Source organism: Chrysoperla carnea, assembly GCF_905475395.1.
Source record: "Chrysoperla carnea chromosome X unlocalized genomic scaffold, inChrCarn1.1 SUPER_X_unloc_68, whole genome shotgun sequence".
Taxonomy (NCBI): Eukaryota; Metazoa; Arthropoda; class Insecta; order Neuroptera; family Chrysopidae; genus Chrysoperla; species Chrysoperla carnea.
The window spans coordinates 5,001-12,500 of NW_025408198.1; the positions used below are offsets into that span (position 1 = coordinate 5,001).

Here is a 7,500-nt window from a genome sequence, read left to right on the forward strand (position 1 = left end):
CCTATCATCAATAATAATCACTACGGGCCTGGCACCCTCTATGGGTATATGGCCCCATTCAAGATGGACTTGGATGTATTATATAACAATAGGTTTATATTGAATCTTCCTAAACACTACATTCCCCAAGTGTCTGTTTATCAGCCACGGGGTTCAGTGCTGGGCTTATCCCTGTTCGCTCGCCGCTACTAAGGGAATCCTAGTTAGTTTCTTTTCCTCCGCTTAATAATATGCTTAAATTCAGCGGGTAATCTCACCTACTCTGAGGTCGTAAAAGTTTTTAGAAGTATTAAAACAAAAATTTTTTTTATATATTATGTTTTTGTTATATTTTATAAGTAAACAATTTTCTTAATTATTCATACTCAAATTTTTTTAATATTATTATATAATATTATTTTTATATTTATCTAAAGAGAAGAAAATAAAAAATAAATAATTATATATATTAATTTTTTTCGAGTATATTGAAAATTTTATTACAAATAAAATATTCCATAACAAAATATTAATATATAATATTTTTGTTTATTCTTCTTTATTTAATATTTTAAAAATATATTATTAATATCATTTATTATTAATATTATTATTAACATAAAGTTTTATAATATTATATATAAATGATAAAAAATAATATTGATATATTAATTTAAAAATGTCGACAAATAATAAAAAATATATAAATTTTAAATGCTATTAAAAACATTTTATATTTATTTTTTTCTTATATTTGGCGTAAAACATTCATATATAAATAATTTTACATTTCTTTTATAAAAATTTTATTTATCAATTTAATTAAATATGAAAAAATAAATTTTCTTTTTTAATTATTGATAAATTTCTTTTTCATAAAAAAAATTTTATGTAAAATAATCTTTTATTATATTAATATAATGTATACGACCCTCAGCCAGATGTGGTCCGGGAACAGTATCCAAGGACCGCAATGTGCGTTCGAAATGTCAATGTTCATGTGTCCTGCAGTTCACAAGTTGACGCGCAATTAGCTGCGTTCTTCATCGACCCACGAGCCAAGTGATCCACCGTCCAGGGTAATCTTTTTAAATTTTAAATGTAAGTATTATTATTAATAATAATCTTTATTTTTAATATAAAAAATAAAATTATTAATTTATATATCTTTATAAATTCTTTTAAAATAAAAAAATTTTTCTAGAATATAAATTATATATTTTATTTTAAATATATATATATATAAATTAAAGATATTATGGTATTAATAAATATATACATAACATTTTTGATATTTTTGTTAGTGCTAGCTAGATATAATAATTAATATTTGGTATATTTTATAGAAATGTATTTATTTTTTTTTTATAAATTATTTTCTACATAAAAATATATATAATATTAATATGGTACAAAACAAATGGGTTTGTTTTTTAACATAATAACTTTTAATAAAAAAAAAGAAATATCAAGACAAAACATAAAGAAATTTAAATTTGAAATAAATTTTATTCTTTAAAAAAATTTTATCTTGTGTTTTCTTTATTTTTATTATATAACATAGAAAAATAAAAATATAGATTATATCAATTATAATCTTATTTTATTTTTCTTAATAGAGATTATATACATATAAACAAATAATTTCAATATATTCTATTTTTAATTTCACTTTTTTATAAGAGAAATTATTTATAGATTTTATTAATAATTATTGTTTAATAATAATAATAATATTGAATATAAAAATATTTTATATGTAACAAATATATTATTAATATTTATATAATATTCTCTATATTATATGTATAGATATATTATGTGTATAAAAAAAGTTTGGCGTATTACTTTAATATGATATCATAACCAAAATAAATCTCTTTTAACACATAATTACTATTATATATTTTGAGAAAATTACATATTAATATGTTATTTTGTTAAAAAAAATATTTCTTATCAATAATATTTTTATTTTTTGGAATATTTAAAAACAATACAAAAAATATAAATAAATATATTTTATATATATCGTTAATGATCCTTCCGCAGGTTCACCTACGGAAACCTTGTTACGACTTTTACTTCCTCTAAATGATCAAGTTTGGTCATCTTCCCAGCAACATCGGCAATATCAGAAATATTGCCGCGTACCAGTCCGAAGACCTCACTAAATCATTCAATCGGTAGTAGCGACGGGCGGTGTGTACAAAGGGCAGGGACGTAATCAACGCGAGCTTATGACTCGCGCTTACTGGGAATTCCTCGTTCATGGGGAACAATTGCAAGCCCCAATCCCTAGCACGAAGGAGGTTCAGCGGGTTACCCGGACCTTTCGGCCTGGGAGGACACGCTGATTCCTTCAGTGTAGCGCGCGTGCGGCCCAGAACATCTAAGGGCATCACAGACCTGTTATTGCTCAATCTCGTGCGGCTAGAATGCCGCCTGTCCCTCTAAGAAGAATTATTTGTACGCCGGCAGTAAAAACCACATCAAAAAACTGCGTACCCATACACCATAACATATGCAACATAAAGCACAATATATACAAAATATAATCTTGATCGTTAAATCTCAAAAATACATGCATATATAAATACAATACATAACACACATGAAAATGAATGAAATGGGAAACAAACAGCCGATGGGCCTTGAGATGCCGGTAAAGTACGTCTATTTAGCAGGCTAGAGTCTCGTTCGTTATCGGAATTAACCAGACAAATCGCTCCACCAACTAAGAACGGCCATGCACCACCACCCACCGAATCAAGAAAGAGCTCTCAATCTGTCAATCCTTCCGGTGTCCGGGCCTGGTGAGGTTTCCCGTGTTGAGTCAAATTAAGCCGCAGGCTCCACTCCTGGTGGTGCCCTTCCGTCAATTCCTTTAAGTTTCAGCTTTGCAACCATACTTCCCCCGGAACCCAAAAGCTTTGGTTTCCCGGAAGCTGCCCGCCGAGTCATCGGAGGAACTTCGGCGGATCGCTAGCTGGCATCGTTTATGGTTAGAACTAGGGCGGTATCTGATCGCCTTCGAACCTCTAACTTTCGTTCTTGATCAATCAAAACATTTTTGGCAAATGCTTTCGCTTCTGTCCGTCTTGCGACGATCCAAGAATTTCACCTCTAACGTCGCAATACGAATGCCCCCATCTGTCCGTATTAATCATTACCTCGGAGTTCCGAAAACCAACAAAATAGAACCGAGGTCCTATTCCATTATTCCATGCACACAATATTCAGGCAAAATTTGAGCCTGCCTTAAGCACTCTAATTTGTTCAAAGTAAACGTACCGGCCCACCTCGACACTCAATTAAGAGCACCGCGACGGGATTGCAATTGGGGGCTGCCACCGCTCTTAACGGTTAAACACTTACGACAAATTACATAATAAAAATATATATAATGCATTAAATAAATAATAACACTAAAATATACTTTATACATAATCTGTACCACCCACCGGTAGGACGTCCCACATAACATGCTAGTTAAACAATGCGAGCATTGAACCAACAGTGTAGGACACAGATTCGACTACGAGCTTTTTAACCGCAACAACTTTAATATACGCTATTGGAGCTGGAATTACCGCGGCTGCTGGCACCAGACTTGCCCTCCAATGGATCCTCGTTAAAGGATTTAAAGTGTACTCATTCCGATTACGGGGCCTCGGATGAGTCCCGTATCGTTATTTTTCGTCACTACCTCCCCGTGCCGGGAGTGGGTAATTTGCGCGCCTGCTGCCTTCCTTGGATGTGGTAGCCGTTTCTCAGGCTCCCTCTCCGGAATCGAACCCTGATTCCCCGTTACCCGTTACAACCATGGTAGGCGCAGAACCTACCATCGACAGTTGATAAGGCAGACATTTGAAAGATGCGTCGCCGGTACGAGACCGTGCGATCAGCTTAAAGTTATTCAGAGTCACCAAATTAAACGATGCAAATTAAAATTTACACCGATTGGTTTTGATCTAATAAAAGCATTCCTTCCATCTCTGGTCGGAACTCTGTTTGCATGTATTAGCTCTAGAATTACCACAGTTATCCAAGTAAATGTGGGTACGATCTAAGGAACCATAACTGATATAATGAGCCTTTCGCGGTTTCACCTTAATTTGGCTTGTACTGAGACATGCATGGCTTAATCTTTGAGACAAGCATATGACTACTGGCAGGATCAACCAGGGAACTATTTGTATTTATAATATTAAATATATAATAATATACATGATATTTTTGTTTTCTTATTATAAGAAAAAAAATTTTCATACAATAATTATTAATATATAATAATATTATTACAATTTCATTTTAAATATCAGATGGTCTCACCCATTACTGATATAAATTTTTTTTTTTTTATATCTCTATTGTTTTAAAATTAATAGAAAAAACATATGAGATATATATATTATTATTAATTTTTTTTTTTTTCAAATATATATTTTATTATGTCATTTATATAATTTTTTTGCTTTTACAAAAAGAAATATATAACATGTTATTCATAATAAATATTATTGAATAAAAAAAAAAAAAAATAATTATGATTTTTGTCAGACCATCACCAAATGGGTCTTAAAATATTTCAAACATTTTCTCATACTCGTCGCTAGATTGAAAGCGTCATTTATTTTTTAATTTTATTTAAAAAGTTAATTTTAAATAAAAAACGTTATAATAACACTTAATATTCTCGCTTGGTATGAGGTGAGTCAATGTAATATTATTTATAAAAATAATTTTTATATAAATATTGTGTGCTCATATGGGAGTGTAAAGTTTAAAACTTATAACCCATGAACTTGCTTTGACAAAAAAATTTATATGTTATTCTATTTATAATCAATAATTTAATAAAAAAAAATTTTTTTTTAAATATTGATATAAAAAGATATACATATAGAGGTTTTTTTACAAAATTCTCATTAATTTTTTTACAAAAATAATAATACAATATTTAATATCAAAATAATCCAAACTGATTACCATCCAGACTATTATCAATATATATAAGATTGTATTATTATTCATTTCAATACATATTTATTAAAACTGAGATAAAATTTCATATATTAATAAATATGCATGTGTAAAAAAAAAAATTTTTATATAATAATTGAAAATGTTTTTGCTATTATTTTGTATACATACATTAAATAATTGATAACAATTTAATACAATGTACACCTAAAAAATAATAACAGCATATACATATTCGAAACATTACTAGCAAAAAAACCAAAATACAATATTAAATATCAAAATAAACCAAACTGATTACCATCCAGAATATTTTGAGTATATATATATATAATTTTGTATATTTTGCGTTCATGTTAATAAAATATATAAATGATACATATTTGAAAAGTGTTATTCTTCTTTCTGTTTTTTCGTAATATCATGGTGTCCATAGACATGCAAAAGCGTCATACCAAGCCATATACATACCTACACCACCTTTGTTGAATGATACACGAACAGTATGAAAATTAAACAACATATTCAATATCATTTTATATTATACTAAAATAAATGTTATTCTATTAAGAAAGTGTATATTTTTAAATTTGGCATTCATTACATAGTCAAAATACAATAATAATATAGATGATACATATACGATAATTGTTATTTTTCTTTCTGTTTTTTCGTGATATCATGGTGTCCATAGAATTGCAACGACGTCATACCAAGCCATATACAACTCTACACCACCTTTGTTGAATGATACACTTAGAGTATGAAAAATAAAAAAATTATACTATATCATACTATATCATATATGTAAGACTGTTGAACATAATACCACAAAATACACTATTTCATATAGATATACATTCATTCTTGTCAACATAAAAGTACGTTATAAATGATACATATACAATAAGTTTTATTCCTCTTTCTGTTATTCCGTAATATCATAGTGTCCATAGAATTGCAACGACGTCATACCAAGCCATATACAACTCTACACCACCTTTGTTGAATGATACACGGACAGTATGAAAAATAAACAACCTATTCTATACCATTTAATATCATACTAAAACATGAAACAAATGTTATTCTATTAAAAAGTGTATTATTTTATTATATTTAGTATTCATTACACAGTCAACATACATAAATGATACATATACGATAAGTGTTATTCCTCTATCTGTGCATCCGTAATATCATAGTGTCCATAGAATTGCAACAACGTCATACCAAGCCATATACAACTCTACACCACCTTTGTTGAATGATACACGGACAGTATGAAAAATAAACAACTTATACTATACCATACTATATCATATGTGTGAGACTGCTGAACGTAATACCACTAATACACTGTTATACATAGATATACATTCATCTCATTAACTTACACGCACTATCCATCATATATATTAAAGACATTACACCCGGTGCTTCAAACTCAAAATATGATAATGTTTAAAATGGCTTTAAACATCATAAACTTTACAGAATAATCAAAATTTAAAGAAAAAAATTTTAAAAAAAAAATTTTTTTCAGCTAAAAATTTTTATTTTGGGACCAAAAAAATTTTTTTTTGCTTTTATCATATTTTATTAAATGAAATTTATGCATTATAATAAATTATTCAATAAACATTAATAATTATAATAAATTATTAAAAAATTTTTGGAATTAATGCAAATTTTTAGAAAAAAATGTATATTTTTTTTTTATATACAAATCGTACATGTTATATTGCGACAGGGTACCGGTATAATACATGTGATACATATGTAGATTTTCGAAAAAATTTTTATCCTTTTAAATGGTCCTAAATACTATATAAAGGTAAAATATATAGAATTTTTCGGGATTCATTAAAAAATTTTAGGGAAAAAATTTCATTTTATTTTATATACAAATCGTACATGTTATATTGCGACAGGGTACCGGTATAATACATGTGATACATATGTAGATTTTCGAAAAAATTTTATCCTTTTAAATAGTCCTAAATACTATATAAAGGTGAAATATATAGAATTTTTCGGGATTCATTAAAAAATTTTAGGGAAAAAATTTCATTTTATTTTATATACAAATCGTACATGTTATATTGCGACAGGGTACCGGTATAATACATGTGATACATATGTAGATTTTCGAAAAAAATTTTATCCTTTTAAATAGTCCTAAATACTATATAAAGGTAAAATATATAGAATTTTTCGGGATTCATTAAAAAATTTTAGGGAAAAAATTTCATTTTATTTTATATACAAATCGTACATGTTATATTGCGACAGGGTACCGGTATAATACATGTGATACATATGTAGATTTTCGAAAAAAATTTTATCCTTTTAAATAGTCCTAAATACTATATAAAGGTAAAATATATAGAATTTTTCGGGATTCATTAAAAAATTTTAGGGAAAAAATTTCATTTTATTTTATATACAAATCGTACATGTTATATTGCGACAGGGTACCGGTATAATACATGTGATACATATGTAGATTTTCGAAAAAATTTTTATCCATTT

The 7,500-nt window shown here is 27.8% G+C and overlaps 3 non-coding genes across 3 annotated transcripts in view; all 3 read right to left on the minus strand.

Moving 5' to 3' along the window:
* LOC123304570 overlaps window positions 1-271 on the minus strand; it is a 4,577-nt gene extending 4,306 nt beyond the window's left edge. The window contains exon 1 of the ribosomal RNA XR_006536580.1: window positions 1-271. This exon is cut by the window's left edge and continues 4,306 nt beyond it. This is a non-coding gene — a ribosomal RNA (large subunit ribosomal RNA).
* A 635-nt stretch (window positions 272-906) lies between these two features.
* On the minus strand, window positions 907-1,061 carry LOC123304568. The gene has a single exon (XR_006536578.1). It is a non-coding gene; the product is annotated as a 5.8S ribosomal RNA (ribosomal RNA).
* Window positions 1,062-2,014: 953 nt separating this feature from the next.
* On the minus strand, window positions 2,015-4,170 carry LOC123304573. The gene has a single exon (XR_006536583.1). It is a non-coding gene; the product is annotated as a small subunit ribosomal RNA (ribosomal RNA).
* Between the last annotated feature and the right edge of the window lie 3,330 nt (window positions 4,171-7,500).